Source organism: Thermobia domestica, chromosome 6, assembly GCF_964235325.1.
Source record: "Thermobia domestica chromosome 6, izTheDome1.hap1.1, whole genome shotgun sequence".
Classification (NCBI taxonomy): domain Eukaryota; kingdom Metazoa; phylum Arthropoda; class Insecta; order Zygentoma; family Lepismatidae; genus Thermobia; species Thermobia domestica.
The window spans coordinates 11,519,174-11,543,821 of NC_137459.1; the positions used below are offsets into that span (position 1 = coordinate 11,519,174).

At 36.3% G+C, this 24,648-nt stretch overlaps 1 protein-coding gene across 2 annotated transcripts in view; it reads left to right on the forward strand.

Moving 5' to 3' along the window:
* The first annotated feature begins 552 nt into the window (after positions 1 to 552).
* LOC145687634 (uncharacterized) overlaps positions 553 to 24,648 on the forward strand; it is a 29,154-nt gene continuing 5,058 nt past the window's right edge. The window contains exon 1 of one of the 2 annotated variants that reach the window (XM_081761099.1): positions 553 to 714. The gene's annotated coding sequence lies outside the window, so the exon portion shown is untranslated. Of the gene's footprint in view, positions 715 to 8,209; positions 8,279 to 24,648 lie in introns of those variants that run through there. The other variant, XM_081761100.1, reaches the window with a different exon arrangement.

A 24,648-nucleotide genomic window follows, 5' to 3' on the forward strand; every position in this document is an offset into this window, starting at 1 on the left:
ACAATGGTGAGGTTAACCTCCCGTGTGCTGTAAACAATATTTAGAAGTGCCCTTTGCATATAATGAAGACTGTTTTTTTTTTTTTTTTAATCAAGTTAAGTCGGACTCAACATGAAAGGCAGAAAATATAGACTGACTTTTTACAACATTGTACATCTAAAAACAAAAACAAAACAAAAAATCTTGAAAACAATATATTTTGCAATGGAGATAAACAATATAGTTTTATATTAAATATAGAGGAAACTATGTGTATGATACGTTATTTTATCATCTATGCCAAAATATTAAACGACACGTATGAATGTAAGAAATTCATTATAATTTTTCCAATTATATGTAACCTTTTTTTTTATTTGGTAAGTGTCTCATTTATGTTTGAAAAAAGTGACAGGAAGAAGCACCTAGGCCTCCTACATTTACGTACAGTTTAAAAAGTTTGACGTCCATTCATCCAATATGGCGGCTTTTTTTTAATGCCCAGTCAAAGCTACTGTTGCTACTGTACATGATTCTTATCAGCGTCGCAGAGAGCAGCACCTTACTGTCAATGTTGTTTACGACGCCTCATCGGCGTCCTTATTCATACTCAACCAACATACGCCCCTTGTGCAGTACGGTATAAGAAGTTGTGGTGATAAGACGTCTCTGCTACGACGGAAGTGGTCATCAACAGTGAGGATTGGCAGAGCCAGAGGGTTGCTGGAGAGAGAGGTAAGACATGTCCTAAGATTATTTAAATATAGCTTTAGTTTTCTAGATCAAATCTGCAGTTCCTGGCATAACATTTATTCGTTATGAACAAGTAGCTTTTATGGTGAGTCAATTAGAAACAAACATGGTATGTCTGTTTCTGTATTACATTCCATACCAGTTGTTCCAAATGTTGAAATGCATTGCTTTTGGTACTATTGTTTCTTACCAAAAAATATATCAAAGTAACATGATAAATATAATAATAAAATAAGGATTGCGTTAATTAAACATAGAATTGCAGAAGCCTCTAGTTTAACCAATTAGTATTGTTCATAATCCATCATCATCTATCTTAGCGAAGAAGTAATGGTCGTCGTTGATACAAACATTCCGAGGATTTCAGATTTTATATTTCCTTTTCTTGAAATAATGACGGTTGAAATAAATAAAATATTGCTATTGTGATCAGAAAGCGTTTCTTTACGAGCAGAAATGGAACATTAAGTTTAATCTTGGTCAAACCTAACCACGTGCTTGCACCGTATTTTACTTATTTTTTACTTCGATTTACACTGATTCATTTTCGAATTTCAAACGCTTTTAGAAAATGCTTGTTTTCGACAGACTTTTGTCAACCACAAAGAAGTAATTAAACTAGCATCTTCGTTTGTTTGTGCTTCTAGTTCGTATGGGTGGTTACCAAGCACATTGAAGTTGAATTAATATGAACGCATCACATATAATTCAGGATTATGCATCTCCAATATATATTATTTCTGCATTACTAAATCACACTTAAGACAGAACGAACATATCATTTTGTTTCTAAATAGTTAAATTACAAATATGAAATATTTAAAAATGAAGACTTTGATGTTTTATTTTAGTGTACTAACAGAAAATTGGTAACTTAAAATCATATGTGTACATATAAAAAGACAATTGTTTCTTTTTGCGTGTGTGTTCGTAAATGTAACCCGTTATTTCTTTTTAAATCTATAACATCTGAAGTATTTGTTTTTGTGTATGTATACAAAAAAAAATCTAAAATACTCTTTTAATTAAATTATCTAGTTTCTGGTGAGAAATCTTAAGAGCATACATTGAATTTAATTTCAGTCACTCTACCTACAAACATAAAAACAAAAAGTTTTTTTTTTTTTTTTCGAAAAAGTTGTTTGCTCTTAAACAACTCAGATGTTGCTTTAATAGAGGGGACGTATATGTTTCTTGAAAACATTTTCTAGTACGCAAACATGGGAAATTTGCGGAAATTAACGAAAACGTAACCTGTACAGAAAGGTAGAAGGAAATAGACGTTGGTTTAATCTAGAACCAGAACATTAGTAAGTAAAATAGTAACGTAAACAATTAATAACTTGTGCAATGAGAAAAAAAAATGAGTGTTTGTTCCAATCCAACAATATTTAAGTTTTGTCCGTTCGAAATTATGCCGAATTATTTTTTGGACACTTCAGTAAAAGTTCTTAGTTTTTAATTGTTCTTGAACACCAACATAAAATAAATAGTTTCTTAATGATAAGTATTCTGCAAAAACAGAAGACAACTTGAGAGTGGTGTTGTAGTTTCTGGAGTGTGTTCTGGGTTAATTTCAGCAGTACTCTATGAACTTTCATCTCATTGCAATTGCATTCTATCACTTTTTTTCTTCAAAACAAACTTTTCCTGAGGCTTATTTTAGACTTTTTTTTTTTTTTAGCTGAGCGGACTTAAGATTTCCGACTTACTGATAGTTACGTATTTGCTATTGTTAATATTACCTCAAAGGTAACTTCCCAGTTGCACATCGTAATACCTTAGTACTGTCCCCCATCACTGCGTCGCGTATCATTGTATAAGACTATGAAATTGATTCAAGTTTTGCTCAGGCAAACTTCGGTTACAATCTTAATGCAAAATCGTCATGTTTGCTCTATCCATGTATAGTTACAAATTAGGATTAGAATTTATGGGCTTTCGGGATCTGTGGACATGTCAGCCTGTCATATATGAGGGACGATATCCCTCGGCCATTACACTATCCGATGAAAGGGAAGGAAGAAAGGATTAGGAAAAGGAAAGAAGCGACCTTATCATCTATATGCTAGGTACCATTTCGGCATGTGTCTGGTGGGAATGAGAAAAACCCAGGGAAACCTCATTGAGAATGGCTAACCTGAAAATGCTTTTACACTTTTTCGACCGGATGTTGCAATCGGGAATCAAACCCGGAACTTCACACACCAAGGGCAAGAGCGTTAGCGACTACGCTACACGGGGCCACGTTTGTATGTTGAGTATCCGCATCAAAGGAGCTAATTCATATTCTTAACGTGATGCTCGTTTTAAAGTCTGAGTGCCTTAAATAACCATTAATTAATTAGGTAGAAATTTGCATTAGAGAGAGAGAGAGAGAGGAAAAGGGAAATTCAGAGCAGGAGCGTCATTTAGAGGGGCAGGGGGAAATTACCTCCCTGAATTTGAGATTTATATAGATTTCATCAAAATAATAGTAGGTAAATCAGTGAAAAACGCGAAATTTTACTTATAACAAGGGGTTTTGCCCCATCAAGCAAAACCTGAAATGATGCTGCTGATTATGAGTCAAAGAGAGACAAGGAGAAAGAGACAGGCAGAGATATACAAAGAGAAAGAGAGAGAGAGATAGGCGGTGTACCGTAGTTTCTATGGTGTCTACCTACTAGCAGGGCGCCCCAGGTTTAATCGAGGTGGAGGCGAGATTTTTTTTTTTTTCGTTCTTACCCTCATTGAAATGTGCTCTCAGATTCGCTCAGTTTCTTTAAAATGGAAACCTAAGGTAACCTGGGTAAATAAAGGAGCCGTAGCTCGGTACTCAGTACATAATCTCCATGAGTGTCGAATTCGAGAAAGTGTTCAGCTTCTACCTCCATACACATCCCTTGGGCCTTCGTGTTTTGTCCCAAAAGAGAGAGTCAATTTTATGTAGCAGGTTGTCTGAAACGTGAGGGGGAATAGGGATACCCCGACAAAATGCAAGGATGCGATTTTGCCTACCACAAACTTACTTGGCCGGGGATCGAACAAATTACCTCATGCATCAGAGGTAAGCGCTCTACCACAGAGCCACCATATGTATTTTAAGACATCTGATAAACAGAAGGAACGGAAGACACTACAATCTATATATATACAATTGAAAATCACTATGTTTGTGACTCTAAATATCCTGAACCGCCTGACCGATGTCGATCAAATTTGTAACATAGATGACGTCCAAGGTGGGCTGGTTTTAGGCTATTCACTTTGATGGTAGAACTGCGGGCTGTGGGAGGAGGAAGGGTTATACAAAATAAATCAAACTTAATAACTCCTGAACCACTAGACCGATCTTCATCAAAATTTTAAACATAGATGAGGTTCAAAACTGGAATTGTTTTTTTTTTTATTTAAATTTGACGGAGCAACGTAGGGGAGGAGAAGGAGTGGGATATATATATATATATATATATATATATATATATATATATATATATATATATATATATATATATATATATAACAATTTATGTAAGACTGAAAGTGCCTAGTTTTGTAACTTAATAACTCCTGAACTATCCGACCGATCTCAATCAAATTTTCAAGTTTAGAGGCGCGAATTACTTTAGGCTATTCACTTTGACAATGCAAAGGAGGGGAGGGGAGGGAGAGAGAAATTTAAAAATGATAAAAAAAAATGGCCGATAATAGTGTTGAATCCATAGTTTTCGGGGGTCGATGAGATAAACAGTGACATTTCTGATGCTGTTTTAATCCAAGTTCAGCCCTGACAGTTGGAGAGGGAGAGGATACAGCGTAGAGGAGGGGGATAAACATTTAAAAATGATCGAAAATGACATATATTATTGTCTAATCCACAGTTCTCGTGATCATTCAGATGAACAGTTACATTTCCGATCGGGTGTAAATCCAAAATCAGCCCCGCCAATTGGGGGAGGGGGATATATATATATATATATATATATATATATATATATATATATATATATATATATATATATATATATGATCGAAAATGGCCAATATTAGTGTTGAATCAATGGTTTTCGGGGTCGCCGGAATGATCAATGATCTTTCAGATGCTGCTTAAATCGATGCCATTAAAAACGAAAACAGCATATTTCACGGGTACTAAACACATGAGATACGGAATTGTGCCTTTGAATTTTCATTTCAACATAGCGAAGCGGGTAATATATGCTAGTATATTATTATAAACTCATTCTCTCATCTTCAATCGGTCTTTATTTCCTTTTCTTTTTTTCTTTATTTTTTGTGGTTAATGGATTGCATTACTCCCTTAGCAAAGCACTCGAACTACCAGGTAGAAAATAAGTTTATACTATAACGGTAACCAAGAAAGTTGAGTCGTTTTTTGTGTAGATATATGTTCAATTAACCCTCATACCGCGAGTTGAATGCGTATGGAGAAAAGACGAAGGTCACTTGTTGGTGTGGGTATATCCAAATCCAACATACTACCTGGTTGTGGCAGTTCAGTTACACCGTGAACTTGCATAAGGACAGAGTAAACATGGGATCTCCACAGAGTGTCATAAGGGAGTGTACGAGGTGTGGCAATTAAATAACGAGCCTGCCCACCTCCTGTCGCGCAGGATCGTGGGGGAGGTAGCTAATGATATGTTGTTGATCTTGAACCTTCATGACCAGACACTGTTTGTTTTATGATATGAAAGCTTTTCTTTTCTTTGTAGGCTTGCATGAATCGCCAATAATGAAATAAAAAAAAAGAGCTCGAATGAGCAAGTCGAAAGTGAAGGCAATGCTCGTCGTTTTTTTTTTTTTCGATATCAGGGGTATCATCATGACTGAATGGATGTTTCAGGGTCAAACGGTGATTCGGACCTACTACAAAGAAGTCCTAATCAAGGTGAGAAAAAGAATAAGGAAGAAGAGACCGGATTTGTGGAATAACAATACATGAATACTCCACCAAGACAATGCGCCTGCCCATAATCCCCTTTCTGTGAAGCAGCTTTTAGCAGCCAAGCGCATTCCTGTGCTCGACCATCCTCCGTATTCCCCAGGCCTGGCTCCCTGTGACTTTTATCTATTCCTAAAAGTGAAAAATGCATTGAAATGGGCACATTTTCAGTCTGTGGAAGAGGTGAAACGAAAAACGACAGAGTTGTTGAACAGAGTGGCATCTGATTACCTACAGCATTGCTTTGAACAATGGAAGGCACGTATGCAGCGGAGTATTGATAGGGGAGGGGAGTATATTGAGGTGGGTAACAGTCATTTGTAACTTCCTTTTGCAATACATCACATTTATGATACCAGTCTCGTTATTTAATTGCCGCACCTCATATGCTACACGAGTTCAAACTGGGTTCAAATGTCGCTGCAGCGGAGCAGAATATATGCCAGGCCTTTGATGAGGGTGTCGTGACTACGCGGACAGTACAGCGGTGATTTAACAAGTTGTAACGATGGTGGCGAAACACTCGAAGACGCACCATGTGCCGAAAAACCAACACATGCACAAAATGAAGATCTTCAGACAGCAATTGAGGCGAACAGTGGCCAGATAAGTGATGAACGGGGACTACAGTTCAGTGCGAGTGGAAAAAGCATTCGGCAGCACCTCCGTCAACTTGGGAAGCACTACAAGTTGGGTCGATGGGTCCCACATGATTTGACTCCGGACAAGAAGGCAACGCGAGCAGACACCTGTGTTTCTGCCTCATCTGAGGAAGGAGCCAGCTCTAGACAGAGTGTTGACATGCGATGAGAAGTTTGTCCTGTATGAAGCTCCACCGCGCCGTCATCATTGGTTAGCATTCCTTGAACCGGTTACAAACTTGACAAAACCAGCACTGCACCAGAAGAAGGTTTCCATGTGCTTTTAGTGGACTGTTTGCGGCATCGTGCATTGGGAACTGCTACCAGCCGGTCAGAGTATCAATGTAACTGTGTACTGTTAGCAGTTGAGCCGTATTCAAGGAAAAAAAGCTCAAAACTCTGGATCCAGCACTTCTGAGTCACAAAGAAGTCCTCCTATTACAGAACAATGCTAAGCCCCACGTGGTTATCGTGACTCGGGTCACCACTCTACGCTTGGATGGAATTCACTATTTCATTCACCATACTCCACGAATAATGCGACGTTCGATTATCACTTGCTCCGTTCCTTGGACACTCGCCCTAGAGGATGATACCTCAAATCCCTAGTAGAGGTGCAAAATGCACTTGATACATTCTTCCCTTCACAACGTTGGCAGTTTATTGTCGATGTTGATGGGGAGTATTTTTTTATCTTCCAGGTACGTCTTCAGTGGCATATCGATGTTTAAAGGTGATGGGTGAAAAAGCGACAAAACTCTCTCGGTTACCTTTATACATGTTTTAAATATGTATGTTTTACATCCTTATGAAGCACTGATGTTATGAAACACAGAATTTGCCTTCGAATCACGAATGGGGTTTGAACCCGGTTCTTTTGGCGGGTACATAGTCTAGCATGCAAGAGCCACCCTCACAGGGTATATAGCTCCCCATTACGCTATATCTTCTTTCTAAGAGAACTGGGCTACAGAACCGCTCTACCGTCCCGAGCCACATTATAGTATGCTAGTAAACAAAAACACGTTCGACTCAATATATACAATAAATTGACTTAGAAAACTAATAGTTACACAGATAAACATTTGTGAGTAACCATAAATTTAACAACTTTGATCCTTTCCGACGCTTATCAAGATCATCATCATAGGTATTGTGCCATTATTGACAAGTCACTTGCTGTAGCTGAGAAGCTTCCATGTTTCAAGGTATTCTGCTAAGCTCTTCGTCTTCACGTACATTTTTCTTTTCTGTTTTGATATCGTCCATTAATTGCAGTGTCCTTTGCTCCTCTCTCTTTCTTGTCAACATACCCTGTAGCACGTCCCTCATGATACAGTTTATTCTTAGCCAATGTCCCAACCAATTTAACATTCTCTTCTTAATAATATCTAAAATTGTTATTTTCTCCACCACAATATCTAACACCCTCTCATTCGTTTTGCGCTCGACCCTACCACTTTTCTCCATTCTTCTCCATACCCACATCTTGAAAGTTTCAATTCGTTTTAATCATTTTTACGTAATGCCCATGTTTGTGAGCCATGCAATACAATACTCCACACGAAACATTTTATGAGTCTTTTTCTAAAATCTTTATTCAAGGTCCAACAAAATAATATTTTCTTCCTCCTAAAGGCTTTTTTCGCCATTCTTATCCCTGCTTCTTATTTCTCGTTCACACTTCATATTATCACTAATAATGCTACCAAGGTATCGAAAACTAGTCACCTATTCTATTTTCTGCATTCTTACTTTTATATTTGACACCGACCGCTTTGTTCCAGTCTCAATGTCTTTTGTCTTTTTAACATTTATTTTTACTCCATATTCTTCACAGCCTTTCTTCAAGTTTTCTAACATCCTCTGTTGATTTTCTTTTCAGATCCCACAACAAGCGCCATATCATCTGTACATCTAATCGTTCTACCTCCTACCGAAATGCCGTCTTAATTATGTACGTTTTTTTTTTTTTTTTACTATTTCTTTTGGATAGATATTAAATAATGTTGGAGATGTACAATTCTAACTGTTTTGTTGAATAGGTCTAAATAGTTGGCATTAAATTTGACAGTTAGTGTTACATTCATAATTTTTTTTAATAATCCCACGACGCATTTTTTTAATTACTTATATCAAAACTTAAAGTAAAGCCGTGAATGCTCAGTGGTAGAGCGTTCACCTCTGGTGCTAGGGGTCCCGGGTTCGATCCTAGCCCCCGCCAAGTGAACCTTGTGGTGAGCAAACACCGTGTGCGTGGGTTTTCTCGGGGTTCTCCCGTTTCCTCACACTTTCTTCATTCCACCATTTCATTCATTACTCATCATCACCGTCTCCTTTAGCCTAACTGGCATAACCGTGGGACGTAAAACTCAAAAATTTCATTCCATTTTTATTCAAAACTTAAAATGACCCTCTTTATGATCAAAGCCATCTAACTTGTAGTGGACTCAAAAGTTTCTTATTATTTTCCTGCATTTATGCCCTACCGGCTGGTCTAGTGGCTAGTGTGTGCGTCTTTGGTAAACATGATTTGAGACTATTTTCTGGATAAAATAATATTTCAAAACTTGAGCACATTACGGAGGTTAGTAATTTACCTTAAACTGTGGAATCTCGTTTAACCATGGTGCTCACAAGGAAAGCCTACAACCAATAACGAACAAGTATCCCCTTGCAATTGCCCTCCATTTATCTGGTCTACAGGGAATAAGCGAGGGAAAGAAACTGAATATTACATTTTGTTTACTTATATTGATGCAAAACTTGGCATGAGTTGTTTGTCTGCAACTGAATGTATTAACAACAACTAAATATTGTAACATTAAATTCATGTCGTGCACATTATGCCTCTACTATAGGGATGTCAAACTCAGTATTTCAAGTGGGGCAAGATATCATTAGAGTCTTACTTAATAATGCAGTTCTCTAAAGAAAATTAAATTAACAAAAGGTAATCAGTATAATAGATAAATATCTATTGTTTCTTTCCAAGGGACGTGGCGGTTTATTGGTAGAGCGTTAACCTCTGGTGCGTGGGGACCCTGGTTTGATCCTAGCTCGCACCAAGTGAGCTTTGTTATAGAGAGACACCATGTGCGTCGATTTTCTCGGAATTCTCCCACTTTTTTTCATTCTACCAGTTCATTTATTTCTAATGATCACCATCTTTTTTAGCCCAGCCGAAATACTGTGGGACGTAAAACTTAAAGCTTCTTTTCATGCCACCTGACATCTCTTCCTCCAACCAACTTTCTGTTGTCTGGAGATAAGGTGCTCGAACTAGCGATTTTCAGAAAAAGAAAAATGAAATTAAATCTTTGAGTTTTACGTCCCACGGTTATGCCGGTTAGGCTAAAGGAGACGGTGATAATGAGTAATGAATGAAATGGTGGAATGAAGAAAATGGGAGAACCTCGAGAAAACCCACGCACACGGTGTTTGTCCACCACAAAGTTCACTTGGCGGGGGCTGGGATCGAACCCGGGACCCCAAGCACCAGAGGTGAACGCTCTACCACTGAGCCACCGCGGCCCCCTTCAGAAAAAGAGTCAGATATACATGTATATATGCTACGCAGAATCTCACTAGGAATTTATTCCTTTTCATACGTGGAAATAAGTAAATACAAAATAAAATAAAACATTTTGATACTGACTCGTACTACGAAACACATACGACGCAAATTTGAGGATTTCTGGGAGCTATGAAGGCATGCATAGTAAACATTTAGATATACCCACTTCAGTGAATTTTTGCTTTAGAGTTAATTCGTACTGAGTTTCTATTAATTTCAACTTTATTATGCACTGACACTTGCTCAACATCTGTTGATGAAAGGACAGAAAAAAGGAATAGATCATTTTAGATAGATCTGACGTTGCATAACCTTTCTTCAAATTTACTCTTCAACCACTAAGGCTTCTCGGCAGACGTTTCGTACACAATCGGTTCCAGAGCTCCTTCGTGGCTAAGCGGTTAGCATACGCGCCTTTGGCGTGGAAGACCCGGGTTCGATTCCCGGCGGGAGCTCATGTGGTTCGGATTCCACGTTAATCAGTAGGTCCACGTCTCATATAGCCTCGCTGCTGAAGGGGACGCTAAACTAAAATCAACTCAACTCAACTCAAAATCGGTTGCTGTGAACTTGTTTTGAATTTAACATAAAAATGAAATGAAATTTTTGAGTTGTACGTCCCACGGTTATGCCGGTTAGGCTAAAGGAGACGGTGATCATGAGAAATGAATGAAATGGTGGAATGAAGAAAGTGGGAGGAAACGGGAGAACCCCGAGAAAACCCACGCACACGGTGTTTGTCCACCACAAAGTTCACTTGGCGGGGGCTGGGATCGAACCCGGGACCCCAAGCACCAGAGGTGAACGCTCTACCACTGAGCCACCGCGGCCCGAATTTAACATAAGTTTAAAAGTGTGTCTAGATCTCGAATGATTTTACTCACTATTCAACTTTGTAATAATTATATCTTTTATTTTTCATTAATATATATACTACGTAAAAAATACCCGCTCGTAACAGGGGAATGTAAGGTATGCGCAATATATCATATTTGAAGATGAAGATATGGGTGAAGCAAATAATAAATAAATAAAAGAATAACGTCTTCGGCGTTGATCCAGTCAATATAAGTGCAGTAAATAAATAAACAAGTAATAGCAATGCCTTCACAGTTGTCTCTCTCAATATGAGTGAAATAATAAAATTACGGAGAGAACGTCTTTGGCGTTGCCACTCTCAGTTCGCGTACCAGCTGCTATGTCCCTTATTCGCTAATCTTAGGCTCAAATGTCATTGGGACTGTTTCAATCAGTTTAGCGATACCGAAAACTATGGATTCGATACTACTATTGGTCATTTTGACACATCATTTTTCACACTTCAACCTTCATGACAATGCAGAATTGAACTTGAACGGAATCAGAAATGCTACTATTCATCACAGCGACCACGAAATTTACGGATTCAACATTAACACTGTTTATTTTCTTTTTATTTCTACATCTTCCCCTTTCCCGCCTGCCTAGGAGTGTCTTCCCTCCACAGTATTGTTTTCCAGATTGTAAGGCATATGCGTATGTTAATTTGCTTTTAGAAGTGAGATCTTATACTGAGTTTCATTTTCGTAAACTCGTGAAGTATTAACCCATTGCGTTCCTTTGGCAACTTAAGTTTCCATGGCAATTTTTTTCGTCATAGCGCAGAAGTTTATGGATTGGCATTGCTGGTTTTAACCGTGAAGTTACTTTGGAGTATGTTTCGTCATAGCATCGTTCCATTTTCTTTGTATTATATATTGACGCGAGGTTAACACTGTTTTCTTTTTTTGGGGGGGAGGGGTACAATGTGTTTTGAGGAGAAATACTCAACTGGATTGTTTTGAAAGACTCCAGAAGGAAGGATTGAAGGTCTGAAAAGGAAGGATTAATTTGATTTTAATAGTTATGTTTTCTGAAGTATATTTTCTCCCTCAAAATTGTAACTTTTTTAAATGTTCCCTTTTCTGAATACGTATGTGCCTGTTGGCAATTTAAGTTGCCGGGCTAAAAATCAAGAAAAGAACAAATATATATATATATATATATATATATATATATATATATATATATATATATATATATATATATATATATATATATATATTAATATTCTAATATCTAATTTTAAAGTATTATTAGGACCAAATAGGTGAAAAAAAAAAACTTTCAAAATACCAGTGGGGAATTCTGGGCACTAATAGGTTAAGAGAATAATCCATTCGAAATATAGGGACATTCACTCAACCTTCCGGACAGAGGTTTTAGATATATACTAGCATCAATTACCCCCCTTGCAGGGTTAAATTAAGAAAAAAAGCAAAAGCAAAATGTTCAATTAATCAATCACTTTTTACTATTACTAAAGCGCTTTTTGAGGTCGGTCATTTTTATATTTCTCACCCATCCTCTCCCATGTTGAATGACTAAATTTAGATTTCAACAGCATCGGAAGTGTCACTATTCATCATAGTGACCTCGAAAACTATCGATTCGACTCACATATCGGTCATTTTCGATCATTTTTATATATCTCTTCCCTCCGCTCCACCACGTTGCGGGGCACGGCAGCAGAAGTGTCATTGTTCATCTCAGCGTCACCTACAATAATGGATTCGACACTGACATTTTTAATTTCAATAATGTCAATCATATATATCCCCCTTCCCGTTCCCAAGTTGAGAGTCTGAATTTGGATTTAAACAGGATCGGAAGTGTCATGTTCATCTCAGCAACCTGTTAAAACTATGGATTCGACACTAATATTGGTCATTTTAGATCGTTTTTATATACAGCTCTCCTCCTTCTCACCCAAACTGCAGAGCTGAGTTTGGATCTAAGCAGTACCGGAAGTGTCACTGTTCATCTCAGCGACCCCGAAAACTATAGATTCGGCAATAATATCGTTCGTTTTCGATCATTTATAAATGTCTCGTCCGCTCCCCATTCCCTAAATTGCACCGTCAAATTAAAATAATAAAAATAATTCCAGGCCCGAATGTCATTCACATTAAAAATTTGGTGGAGATTGCTCGGGTGGTTCGAGAGTTATTAAGTTTTATTCATTTTTATATATCTCCCCCTCCCATCCCCGATCCTAAGGTTTACCGTCAAAGTGATGTGACAATAAACACCCCAGACTTAAACCTCATCTATGTTGAAAATTTGATTGCGATCGGTTTTGTGTTACTAAGTTTCATTTGTTTTTATTTCCATCTCCCCAAACCCCTCTACCGCCACTAGGTTCTACCGTCAAAGTGAAATTATATATAAATAAAAGAAGAAACATTTCCAGTTACGAATTTGATCTACAAATTTCATTGAGATTGGGTGGGTGGTTCAAGAGTTATTATGTCAAAAACCTAGTCACTTTTATATTTATTAACTAGCCTTTGGCTAGTATTTATTAATATTGATTTTTATAGCTCCCTCCTCTACGTTGCTCTGGCAAAGAGAAATGATTAGAAAAACATATCAGGCTCAAACTTCATTTATGTTAAAAATTTGTTCGAAATTGGTGATTTGGGTCAAAAGTTATTAAGTTTTTTATATTTTTTTAAATTACTTCCCTGCTCCCTAAGTTCTAACGTCAAAATAATTAGATAAAAACACCCCAAAACCAGAACCCCATCTACGTCAGAAATTAGATCGAGATCGTTCTAATGGTTCAAGAGATTAGGAGTCACATAGTTATTTTCAATTTTATATTATATACTAGATTTTGGCTAGCTAATGCTCAGCTCCCAGACCCCCATATTTGCTCGACCTACGGCCTCGCATCTCTTATGCATCGCCTTTGCATCAAGAGTGAATCTAGTGCATTTGCTCTTTAATTACATTTCCTGAATTTGGCCCAGCTAGGAGCTTCGCCCCCTGACCACCGCGTTTACTCGGCCTACGGCCTCGCATGTCTTAAATTCACAATTCTATTTCAAGTTTCTCTCTTTTTTTTTTTTCAACAATCTGAAAGACAAGATTTTGCATCCCAAGAAAGCACCCATTTAAATAACAAGGGAATTTCTTTATCCTCCCTTCAGACCAGTTTAAACTAAAAATATTAACTTCTGGCAATTTTCCTGTGGGTTAGTCCCGGAAGGCCACAATTATGCCAAATTTCATCATTCTAATTCTGCCGGATGTGCTTAAACATTCTGTGGTATACAAGATCTCTTAGAGGAACATGGGAAAGATTTTACCCTTGCCAATAAAACCACTCTACAGTTGGATACTTTTACTTTTGGCGATTTACTAAGTCAACGCTAACAAAAACGTGCAAGCATACCAAATTTCAAGTTATTATTCCAATTTTAAGTACCTAAAATATGAGATTATTGGTCCAAAAAGTGGTCCATTTAAATATCATGGGAATTTCTTCATCGCATCCTTAGATCCCCTGAAACTTAAAAAATATCCACTTTTGGCAATTTTTCTGTCGGTTAGTCCCGTAAAGCTACAATGTCAAATTTAATCATTGTAGTCCTACAGGAAGTGCCCAATAAATTTGGGGTGTAAAAGGTGTTCCATTTGAATAACATCGATAGAATTTTCAGGTCCCCATAAAACCATTTTTTTTTTTTTTTTTTTTTTTTTTTTTTTTTTTAGTAATTCACTTTGATAGCACCAACGAAACCGTAAAAGGATACCGGATTTCACGCTTTTATTCTAATTGAAAGTACCTAAAACATGACAGTATAGGTCCAAAAAAAGGCCCTTTTAAATAACATGGCGAATTTCTTTATGCCTTGTTCAGACCACTGAAAAATTAAAAAATATTCACTTTTGGGAATTTTGCTATGAGTTAGTTCCGGAATTATGTCGAATTTCAACTTTTTAATGGGGGCCGCAAAAATAGTTAAGAGCCGCATGTTGGCCACGAGGTTAATATGCCTACTCTACACCCTCAACAAAAAGAATGCTTGCTCCTCTATAATTATTATTTTTAATTCTCTTGCATTAAATTAAGGAAAATAATGGAACAAATATTAAATAGAACATATATCTGGTGTTCTAACTTCTTTTTTTAAACTGTCAAGCTTTTTCATGTTGTACAATCTGTAGAATCTGTTAAACACAGAGAGGCAAACAAAGAGAAGGGACAGATTCCAGCTGATTTCAATTACTGATGCTATATTTTAGAGCATGTGGTTCGGAGTATAAAATTTATAATTTCATCTTATAGCTAAGTTGTGTTTAGTGACGTAATTAGTTGCTGGCTTTAACCACATATTTTGTATGGAACGTTGAGAAAGGGAGGCAAGATCTTTACGTAGTCTTAATTAGAGAACATTTGTTGCCAGAAATTCCATCTGTTTGCACTGGAAATGCGTTCACTTCTTGTGAGAGCCCTATGCTAGCAGAAATATACTTTAGAATTGTAACTAAAGAATGTGATTGAATGCTGTACCATTATAAATTAATCAATACTAACATAAAATACTACTAACATAAAATACAATATATATATATATATATATATATATATATATATATATATATATATATGAAACACGATTGGAAGCTTTCGAAATGTGAGTGTGGACAAAAATGGAGACAATTAACTGGTTACTCTATATGATTATTGTTTCATTTCATTATTTCCTTTCACTTATGAAAAAAAAGCAAAAAAAAAAAAATGGCAAATTTTGTATTATTTTTAGTATATCAGGTTCTTAACGACAAATTTTCGTCTGAAGTTAGACGAAAATCAGATATCAAACAGTACGACGTAGTAGGCGCGCACGCAGAAATATTTTGTTGGGAGAGGTCCGAACTTTGGGGGGGGGAGGTCCAATACTACTAGGCACTACCGATGTAGTATTGAGCGGGCATTATTCTGCACCCAAGTAATTGTATCACCTATATTTTCAATAATAATAATAATAATAATAATAATAATAATAATAATAATAATAATAATAATAATAATAATAATATTAATAATAATAATTTTATAACTAGTACAATATCAAATTGTCTTGTTACGGCAATCATTTCCCTCTTAAACAGGTATAGTTTTGTTGAAAAAATGTACAAATGTATATTGAGTTAGGAAGTCTTTAGAAGTCTTTAGAAGTACCAGCGGATTCCATCCAGTGTGTGCGGCCCCACGCTGTAGACAATACTTCATAAATAGTATTTCAACCTATATTTGTCCTACCTTTAGATCTTGAGGTACATAACACTATCAATTCTTTAATTGCAATTGTATTTAGGCAATTGCATTTTAAAATTTACTCCATTTTATCCTAGATAGAACAATTAGCAAAGCTGGTATTCAGAATAATGCACAAAATAACTTCAATATATCGTTTTCTAAAATATAGGCCTATACTCTCAATATAAACTAAGATAAATATCTGAAACATAGTCTTTATTCTCTTGTTAGCAACACTTTATGCTAATACATGTGCAAATCCATGTTGCACTTATGAATGGGTTGCTTTAGCAGAATTGTGTCAAAGGCTTCTCTAACTAAAACGGATGCAGCAGTTTTGAATTATCCCTTGTTTAACATCATTGGGAATGGTAATTCTCCGCAATGGCGTTAAAATGCCCGGAGGATGAGCACAGTAAACGCTACTCGAGAGAGCTATTTATTTAAATGTGTAATGACGAGTGAATGCAAGGTAAAACAAAAAAAAAATCCAATTATCAATACCAATGAATGAGCTTTTGTTTTCCATTAAAAAAATATAGCATTGAAAAATCAACAAGATGTCTGAGTTATATTTCGATAATCACAACACGCGTAAAATAATACTTAATTTGTAATGGTAAACAATTTTTATTTACCCTCTCTGCTAATGCTTTTAGAACAATTAAAGTCCTTAAATTCATTGAATATATATTATTTGAATATATATTAAATTCGGTAAAATCGCACAATAAAAGGTAAGAAAAAATCAATAAATTTAAGAATTGTTCATTCAATTCGCGGACAGATGCTGTAAAAAAAAAAAATCATAGGTACGGCTTACCCGTTTGGCTTATTGTCATAGGCAGTTCATTGTTATTATTATTATTATTATTATTATTATTATTATTATTATTATTATTATTATTATTATTATTATTATTATTATTATTATTATTATTAAGTACTCTCCCTCTCAGCAGGTACAACCGAAGTTTGTGGTTTCCTTCTGAGGTTCAGGTCCGGAAATGTCTCTCCCACATTTACCAATCTTCAGCTACCCCTTTTAACTCCAAATATTTTGTACTGTTTTTCAAATCATCGATCACTTCGTACCCTGGAGCCGCGGTGGCTCCGTGGTAGAGTGTTCACCTCTGGTGCTTGGGGTCCCGGGTTCGATCCCAGCCCCCGTCAAGTGAACTTTGTGGAGGACAAACACCGTGTGCGTGGGTTTTCTCGGGGTTCTCCCGTTTCCTCCCACTTTCTTTATTCCACCATTTCACTCATTTCTCATTATCACCGTCTCCTTTAGCCTAACCGGCATAATCGTGGGACGTAAAACTCAAAGATTTTTCACTTCGTACCCTCACTCCATCGTTTCCTTTCATTTCTCACTCTATGGCTTTATGAAGAAGACTATTTCTTGGCACTACGAAGGAAGGCGAAAAGTGTCTCAAAGTGTCATCTTCTTTCTTACCCGTTTTGAAACGTCTTCGTTTGTTAGTCTCTTCGTTTATGTTATCTTCCCCCAAAGCTACGTTTCGAAACTCTCTAAGTATATCTTCTCAAATTTCCGTAATGTTTAAGTCTCAGAATTCTAAAATGTAATATTAATTAACCAGCTTCTTCCCTAGTCCAATGTTAAACCTCTCAGTTAGGAGCGATTTAAAAAAAAAAAAGTTTATTTGGCTATGTCTCTTCTTGATCTGATTTCTTTGGTGCAGAGAACGTTTCTTGCCAAAAGACTTCTAAGTTGTTTCTTCTGATCAACCTCTTCTGATCTCTGAAATTCTACTCTGATCTAAGTGTGGGGTCACGGTGACTCAGTGGTAGAGCGTTCACCTCTGGTGCTTGGGGTCCCTGGTTCGAACCCAACCCTCGCCAAGTGAACTTTGTGGTTGACAAACACCGTGTGCGTGGGTTTCCTCGGGGTTCTCCCGTTTCCTCCCAGTTTCTTCATTCCAACATTTCATTCATTACTCATCATCACGGTGTTCTTTAGCCTAGCCGGCACAATCATGGGACGTAAACTCAAAGATTTTATTTATCTTTTTTTTTCTGATCTAAGTGTGCATTTCCACGGGCTATTCTCCTGACATTTGATTTTTCGATGTTGATTTCCGTTCAATATTGCCTCCCAGTGACAACTGTTTTATCCATCATCTACTGTAGTTCTTTTTTCTCGTTTCTAGCTATAATAACCGTGCCATTCGTATACCTGATCTTGTTACTGATCTCTCCTTCAATGTTGGAAAACCAAATTCTCATTAATGCTTCATTCATTAAACATGCACTGTCTCGTTATCGTTTCGTAAATTTATGCCTGATTATTTTTTGGATAGAGTGGATAGAGTGTTAGACTCACGTCCACGTTGTCCCGAGATCGATTCCCAGTCGGTTGTTTCACATTTTCCGCATCCATTCAGTGTCGTGAGGCAACTGGGGAGTCCGTGACTTACGCAGGCTAGTTTATCGTCTCATGAGAAAAACTGCAGGGGTAGTGTGGTCACCACCATCTTTAAACCTCAGGTTGTCCCAGGTACCAACTTTATCAAGACAGTGAACACTGGAACCGCATTAGAACTAGAATAATTCCAAGAAGTGTTCCCGCCTCTACCAGACATCGAACCCAGATAGCTCAATCAATCGGTAGAAGCCTTATCCACATCATCATTGTGGTTCTTATATAATGATTTTGTAATAATAATGTATTATGAGTCATATATTTGTGAATTAAGGAAGTAAACGAAAGCTCAAAGATAACAAATAGATTACAAGATATCTGAATTAAATGGATATCTATCTGCTACACACGCTTAGCTATTAGTCGTTATATGCCATTAGTATCTCAACCACACTGCTAGTAACTTTCACCGCACATACCACTTCTCGATAAATATGTGCGCATACATGGATTTAAAACAAACTACAGAAACATTCTATTATGGATTGTTCAGAATACAAGGGACGTAAATCCAATTACCAATGTTGAGAGAAAGTGAGGCATAAAGTAATGCACGCTTAGTATAAGCATATGGGAAAGGGAACACTGTTATTTACATTATCAAAGTTATTTACAGTATCTTTGACTGAACTTTTGGATGCTATGTTTTATATATGAAACATTTCAATCATTAGTGCACTGAGCACTCCATATACATATTTCTACTTGCTTTCAAAGATAAACTATGCGTTGTTTCGATAAGTGTAATAATAATAATAATAATAATAATAATAATAATAATAATAATAATAATCAGCGTTCATCTTCTCAATATGTGTTCTTTATATGTTCTATATAAAGCTCCTCATGGATAAGCGGTTAGGGTATGCGTCTTTGACATAGGTCACATTAAACAGTAGACTCATGTCTCATATAGCCTCGCTCCTGAAAAGGCCGCTAAACTCGAAACCGAATGTCTTGTATATACGAAACCGACTGATATTAGTTTCAAATAAATAGCTCTTGGGGTTCTTAAGTTGATTGGTGAAAGTTTCGATGTCCTTTAAGTCCAACTTCAGCCTGAGTTGGTGTAGGAACACCTATTCCACCAAAGAGATTGGGAGTAGTGGCATATAAAAACGATTGAAAACCAGAGTTTGATAAAAATCCGTACATTTTAAGGTCCAAGTTTAATCCCCATTAGCACCTTTAGGGAGAATTAGTGACATTTAAAATAATCGAAAATGACCGTCGACGTCTGTCGAATTACGTATTTCTGTCGATTTCATACCTTTCAGAGCTCCTAAGTTGATTAGTAAGAGTTCCGATGTCCTTTAAGTTAAAGTTTAGCCAATATTGGGAGTAAGACTCCCTTGAAGGGCCTTGGGAATCTAATGGAACGTGAGAAGTAAGGAATGTGCAGAAATAATAACTAACAATACTGTATTAGTATCAAATTCATGCATTTTGGTGCAGCTAAAACGAATAATGACACTCTCAATGCCGGTTAAGTACACGTTTAGTTCGCATTAGCAACTCTAGGGAAAGCCATCTGAAAAATTCAAATTTTATTTTGAGATGGCAACACTGTTTATCATATGACATCACAGAGTGTCACAATGCCCCCTTGTCGATATTTCCATTGCACAAAATGTCACCGTCTTTTCCCTAATAGTTTAATGGTTGCAATTTCGTATCTAGATAAATGACTAGCCTTTGGCTAGCTGTGGGCTCCGCCACTAGACCCCTGTTTTTGCTCGGCCTACGGCCTCGCGTCTCTTATATATCAGCCTTTGCATCAAGACTGAATTTCCTGCATTTGCTCTTAACATTTCCTGAATTTGACCCAGCTCGGGACTTCGCTCCCTGACCTCGCGTTTACTCGGCCTACGATCTCGCACCACTTAAGCCCACAATCCTACCAAATTTCAAGTTTCTTTTCGCATTTCAACTATCTGAAAGATAACATTTTGTATTCCCAGAAAACGTCCATTTAATTAATATGGATTTTTTTTAATCCTCCCTTTAGATCACTTAAAAACTAAAAATATTCACTTTTGCAATTTTCTTGTCGGTTAGTTCCGGAAGGCTACAATCATGCCAAATGTAATCATTCTAATCCTGCCGGGAGCGCCTAAACATTTTGAGGTGTAGAAGACGTCCCATATAAATAACATGGGAAATTTTTTCAGTTCCCCATAAAACCACTTTACATTTGTTTTTTTTTTTTTATTATTATTTCTGATGATTCACTTAGGTAACTAACGAAAACGTACAAGCATAACGAATTTCAAGTTTCTATTTCAATTCCAAGTACTTAAAATACATATAAGGTTATAAGCCAAAAAAAAAAAGGCCCGTTTAAATAGCATAAGCAATTTCTTCATTGCCCCATTAGGCATATTAAAAATTGAAAATATCCACTTTTGGCAATTTTTATGTGGGCTAGTCCAGGAGAGCTACAATCATGCTTAATTTCAAATTTTCACGTCAAACGGAAGTACCCCTTTATTTTATGTCAGTTCATGTAGTTATATATATATATATATATATATATATATATATATATAGTTAGTTAGTTAGTTAGGATATATAGATGTGTCTTGTGTGACTGTATATTCCATCATAATTCTGGAATGCCTAGAGCTATTTCAACCAAACGTTGTACACATTTAATTTGTAATCTGGAAAATACACTGTGGGAGTAAGAAACCCCAAAAAGGTTGGGAATTGGGGAGGGCTGCATACAAAAATTATCGAAATTCATTGCTATTAATGTGCAATCCTTGGTGTACGGGGCTGCAGAAATGTATCGTTACGCTTCCAGTGCCGTTAAATAGTATCGAATTATAGTTTTCGGGGTCGGAAAAACGGATGACTCGTTTGAAATTACTTAAAAAAAAAAAAAAAAAAAAAAACGCCTAGTATCCACCTCAAACTGGACTTTTTAATCATACCAATTTGATTCTAGGAGCATTAGGTGTTTCAAACTTTATATATATAAAAAACAGTGCATCTTATTTATTTTTTATCATTATATTTGTGTTCAAAGACGTATCCTAAGTGGGAAGGAATCAAAATACATTCCGTAAACCTGTGTTCCAAGTGGGAAAAGCGGACATATCAATCAGGATATGAACGTGTATGTATGTATGTATGTATATGTGTGTGTATTTACTTATGTATGTATGTATGCGTAAATTTTTCAGTATCATTCTGAAATGCCTGGAGCAATTCTAACTTGACTTGGAAGACATGCTATCTATAGTCTGAGAAACGGTACTGTGTAGGTACTATTCCCCTGGCACGCCTGTGGCAGGGGAATAATGACATATAATATGATCGAGAACGTCTTATATTAGTGTCGAATTTATAGTTTTCAGGGAAGATGAAGTGGATAGTGACACTTCTAATGCCAGTCAAAACCAAGTCTAGTGCCAATCAGCATCCCTGGGAGGGAATGTTGACATGCGAAAATAATCGAAAACGGCCAATATTAGAATCAAACCTATAGCTTTCGGGGTTCCTAAGTTGATTTGTGACAGTTTCGATAGCATTCAAGCCCAAATTCAGTCCCCAGTGGGAATAACACTCGTAGCATCCATATGAGAGCATGGGAAGTAGGGAACGTGTAAAATAAAAAAAAAATGTCCTATATTAGTATCGAGTTCATAGCTTTCGGAGTCCCTGACACTAATACTGACTTCAGTGTCCGCTGGTGATTAATTCGAATTTTACCCAATAATGGGGCTGGGAAGAGCCTGAAATTTAAAAATAATAGAAAATGATTGATATTAGTGGCGAATCTATAGCTTTAATAGTCGCTGAGATGAATAGTGACGCTTTCAGAAGGAGAGTGAAAAGGTGAATAAAAGGTGAATATATATATATATAATGTCAAAAGTGACTGGGATTAATGTCGAATTCATAGTTTTCGTCGTCAGGAAACGGCTAACCCATTTGAAATAACCTTTGAAACATAGTATCTATATCAGTGTTCTTATTTCTTTAATTACATTAATTTGACTATAGGGCGTATTATATGGGGATAGGATGTTGCAAAATGGATTCCAAAAGTAGAATATCTTATACTTTTATCCCTACACTTTCATTGAATGGGAGGGAGACTCAAATGTTTCCCATACATATACTCTTCCGGTGCAAAGAAAGGACATTTCAGTCATTGTATGTATTTAAAATTTAATCACAATTTCAAAATCACCGCAAGTGTAAATTAATTTTAAAGAGCTTGCGGAAACTTGCTTTGAATGAGAAATTAGTATAGGATGGCAAGGAGAATGCCTATTTTATATGGATGAGTGCCTCGAAAATATAGAACCATTCACACATTAAAAAAAAAGAAAAAAAAGAAAAAGAAAAATGAAACAATAAATTATTTCCGAGGTTTGCATCTTTCTTAGGGGGAAGACAACATTCTTGGGCATTTTGCCTGTATATGAAATAAGCAAATGCAATATACATGCTTTTGTTGTACAGATGATTTTTTTTTCTAGTTTTGCGTCCTGTTTTAAAACCAGATTTATATGAACTACAAAACACAGACCTACCATTTAAGAGGCTTCATCCCGGAGGAATTAAAATACCGCTAATTTTACAGCAATTATGTGATATCTTCAAATAGATGAAATATAATTGAAATGTGGAACAAGAGCGCCCTAGACAATCTCATTTTACATGAGATACCGTTATCACGACTCACTTATCTGCTTTCGATTTCGAGCCATTTTGAAAATCGGGATTTATTTTCGGGTTTCGAAACGTCTGAAAACGGAAAGCCATTAGGTGACTTGTGATAACGGTACCTCATGCACAATCATATTGTCTAGGGCGCTCTTGTTCCGCATTTCAATTATCTTTTATCTATTTGAAGATATTATATAGTTACTGTAAAATTAGCGGTATTTTAATTTCGCAGGGATGAAGCCTCTTAATATAGGATCCACACCACTGTAGCTTCCAACAAGATTCGAGCCACGGCCTCCTGCACCAGTAACCGTTTAACCAGGACAGTCCTGATCTAAAGTAGACTAAATAAGTCAATAGCCATATTATTGTAAGTCACAAAACGCTGGTTTGGTCTATGCTCTTTACATGGGCTTAACTCGCTTATCCAGTTTGTTGCATTAACAATTCCAATTATCCTAGCTTTAACTAGTTTCAATTCACTATTGTTTGAATATGCTGTTTCCATATTATAGTGCGTGATTATTTCCATCTACAAGCGCAGGTTACCCAAACTCTGAAGCTCCCGGTGTGCAAAGTTCGTGTACACATATACAAACATACATACATACTCGTGAAGTGAAATTATAAGCATTATATGCAGTGGTGCCCACCCCCCCTTATGTCCATGACGCACCCCCCCGCAATTGTCTATCCATAGGTATTCTTCCATGAAAAAAATCTTTTCGATTAATTTTTACCCCCCCCGTCAAACATATTTATATAAATTTTTACCCCCCCCAAATATTTCAATGACGCAGTTTGCGTCATAGCCCCCCCCTTGTGGGCACCCCTGTTATATGGTTACGTCGGGAGCTAAAATACGCATATAAACAGTCTGCGCAATGAAACCAAAATTACTTTTGAACTATTGAGAAAAAAAAAAAAAAAACTAAGTAAGAAATTTGATTTTAAATGTCTGATTTGTGATAAATGTTTATATTTCGTTAGTGGGTAATTTTTCATGAAATAAACTATAAAATTGTACTATGAAAAGAAAGAATGATGGAAAAGGCATATATATATATATATATATATATATATATATATATATATATATATATATATATAAATGACTTTGTATTTTACTTAGTAAAAGTATTCGTATCGTAATGTAGTTTTGCCAAATTGCAATGAATACAAGGTGGACCATTTATCTTTGTGTGTTCTTGTAACTTTCAAACTAATAGGTACAAAAAAAAAAAAAAAAAAAAAAAACTGAAACTTCATACCACGCAGGCACGAATACAGATACATTGTTTGAGATACACTGTGATACTGCCAAATTAGCAATGCTATCAATTCAACAGAAAATTATATATATTGAAATAGTACGATGTCAGGTTATTACATATATGAAATCGATATTTAAAATTATAACTTACAATTCCACACTTCTTATATAGTGATTCAAAGTAAGGAATCTACAATATCACATGCATCGAAAAAGAACCA